Genomic DNA, 3408 nt, shown 5'->3' with positions numbered 1-3408 from the left:
TTTGGCCAGTATACAGTGGACTGTTGTAAGTGATAGACAGTACCTTTACTGGTTGGTGTTCAGGAGCCCCTATCTTGTGATGGTCGTCAGAGGATGGGCCCAGCCCAGTCTTCTCCGGTCCTCGACGGGCAAGGACGAGTCCGCCCTTGGCCCGGGCTTCGACTGGGCGCCGCCCGCACGCGTCCCGCGCTGCGGGAGGCGGTAGCGGGCTTTATGCTCCGGATGGCGCGCTCTCACAACGCGCCTCCTGCCGTGGAGGCCCTGGTCGCGGTAGTCCTGTGGTGGATAATGCGGACAGAAAGAGTCTGGCCATGCGTCCTGCGCTGCGGGAGGCAGTAGCGGGCTTTATGCGCCGGATGGCGCACTCTCACAATGCGGCTCCTGCCGCAGAGCCCCCTGGTCGCGGTAGTCCTGTGGTGGATAATGCGGACAGGAAGAGTCTGGCCAAACGTCCTGCGCTGCGGGAGGCGGTAGCAGGTTTTATGACCCAGATGGCGCGCTCTCACAACACGGCTCCTGCAACGGAGCCCCCTGGTTGCGGTAGTCCTGTGGTGGATAATGCGGGCAGGAAGAGTCTGGCCAAGCATCAGTAGCTGCTGTCCCCTACCCACCCCCCGGCTGCCCCCACCTAGGTGGCCTGCTCCTCACTTTTTATTGGCTGCCTTGTCTTTGCCGGTCCCGGTTCCCTGGGCCTGCCTTCAGCATATTGTGGGATGGCTCCCCCCGAATGACCCACATGTGTGCTTGAACCTGTACGCTGCTCCCCATTTACACTCATCCTTATTGAACATCCAGCATGGTTTTCCTGGTTTGCTACCTCCCTGGTTCTTTCCTTTGAACCCCTGTCCCTGCCCTTCGTATTTGCCTGTACTCTCGAAGGGACGAAAATTGTGGTCTTTTGTGCTGACTCCCTATCTGGCAGCCACCATGTGTGTCGTGAACCCCTCCATGTCCTGGCAGTCCCACTTCATCACTGACCTGGTCTGTATCTTTTCCCTACAGCCTTCGTCATATTTTAACCATGCTTCACCCTGATATTGTTGCTGTGCATCGTGCACTTTCTGTTCATACAAAATAAGTGCTGCTGCACTTTCAGGGAATTTTTCAATGCATACGCATGCTATGGTCCTGAAAGCCCTCAGCCAATTCTCAAAAGACCTTTCCACCCTGGGCCTGCGCCTGTCCCTCCTGTCTTTGTCTTTCTTGTCCTGCATCGTCAGGTCTAAGCCTGCCTGGTGCACCTCTAGCAGTGAAAACATATCTATGTATTCCTTTCTCCAGATCCGTTCTTTTATTGACAGTGGGATGAGATTGGCCAGGCCTAGGAGCTTTGTGGTTGTGGGGGGGTCTCCTGGGGAGGAGGGGAGGTACTCGCTAGCTGTTTCCCCCCTGGGGTCTGGGGCCTCCCCTGCTCCGCTTTTGTCCGCTTTGCTGCCCTTGGGAACTGCTCCCCCCTTGTGTGGCCTCTTCAGCCCTCACCTCATCGCTTTGATCTACCCGTCAGGAGGTCTCCAGCCCTGTGCTCTTCTACCCTTTTGGATCCTTTTCTTTTCTTGGGTCCTTGCTCTGGTTCTTGGCTCATTCCGCCGTCCGGGAATTCCACTGCCCGCCCCCACAAAAGGGATCCCTCTCCAGGCCATTGCCACCATGGCATCCATGCTGCTGGGTGAGCCGGGCCCTGATCCCATGCTTCACCTTGGAACCCCTGTTGTTCCCCTACTTGACCTGCTAACCAGGGTGGCTGGATATGCCAGTCCCCCGCATTGCTAGATTGTTGATCCCTAGCTGCGTTCCCCAATTTACGATCTGCCCTGGTCCCCCTTCTATTGAACCAGCTGATGGCCCCCTTTTACGCCTTCCCCCGGCACTCTTTTCACAGTGCTTACCCGTGTCCTTGTCCGATGAGCTGCTTCTCCTTCCGCGTGACTCTTGAGGGGCCGCCGTGCTGGCTACAGACCCCTCATCGCTGCTGCTCTCATCCGTTTCAGAGCTGGACAGCATTTCAGGTGCCGGTGACGCTCTCTCTTTCTCCAGGGTCCCGCTCCTGCCCCTGTGGCCGGCTGCCTTTGTGATGCCAGCATCTTTCACCCCGCCTTTTTTTAATGTATTTTATTAATAAAGTTTTATATAGCGCGAACATGACCCACGGGGGTATCAGAGCGCTTTACAGTACACTGTTATCACACACTTTTTACATACAATCGGAAATCGAATACAATACAAAAGAGGTAGACATTGGTGTTTGGATACAATCAGTGGAAAAGTCATCAGAGAGTTAAAGTTTTAGGATGTTAATTTGTTCATTAGAAACATTTTCGCTTCTTTTTTGAAGGCGGCAAAGGAGGAGATTCTGCGTACATCTGGGGGAAGGGTGTTCCAAATCCTCGGTGCGATACCTGAGAAAGCTCTGTACCCAGTTCTCTTTTTGTGGAAGGATTGAGGTTTTAGTAGTAGTGAGCTCGAGCTTCGCGAATGTCTGCATCCTCCCGACCATTCCAGCTTTTGTGCTAAATAGCTGGGGTTGTTGGTATGTATGGCTTTATGTGTCATGCAGGCGATCTTTAGTTGTATTCTCGCCTCGTAGGGTAGCCAGTTCAGAGCCTTCAAGGCCGGGGTGATGTGGTTATTTCTTTTTATTCCGGTGACCAGCCTGGCCGCAGCGTTAAGTGATGCCCTGAGCGGTGCTAGCTTATATTTTGGAAAACCGCATAGAGTGGTGATTCCATAGTCCAGTCTCGGTAGTACTAGTGCTTGTACCGCCATTTTTAGATCAGTCTGTGGGAGGAAGGATTTAAGATTCCTTAGGATACTCAACTGATAATTGGCTCCCTTGGTGGCATCGTAGATTTGCGCCTGCATATTTAAATGTTTGTCCAGGGTGACTCCCAGGGATTTTGCGGAGTCAATGATGTGTGGGGCGCAATTGAAGGAAGTTAGATGCTTCAGCCATAAGTCTATCTTGGGTGTGTGATTGGGAGGGGAGATGAGGAGGAATTCAGTTTTCTTGGCGTTGAGCATGAGGTGGTTGCCATTGAGCCAACTTTTGGTATTATGAAGAATGTCGTTGAGGGAGATGAAGTCATCTGGTGAGGAGACTTTCATATATAGTTGTGTGTCGTCCGCGTATAGGTGATATCGAATGTTTGCAGAATTCAGAGCATTGGCGAGGGGTTCCATGAGAAGATTAAAAAGGATTGGTGATAGTGCTGATCCCTGTGGAACTCCTAGGGTGACCATGGATGGTTGAGATAATGATTGCTTCATCTTGATTCTTTGGGTATCAATAGGCACGATTCATTATGATCTAACATTTTTTAAATGTCATCCATTATGTGGGTGAGTGCTGATTCGGTACTATGGCATTGACGGAAGCCGGATTGGTGTTTGTTTAGCAGGTTAAACTTCTCG

Source organism: Triturus cristatus, chromosome 4_1, assembly GCF_964204655.1.
Source record: "Triturus cristatus chromosome 4_1, aTriCri1.1, whole genome shotgun sequence".
Lineage (NCBI taxonomy): Eukaryota > Metazoa > Chordata > Amphibia > Caudata > Salamandridae > Triturus > Triturus cristatus.
The sequence above is the reverse complement of the archived record's forward strand: the minus strand, read 5'-3'. Positions refer to the sequence as shown.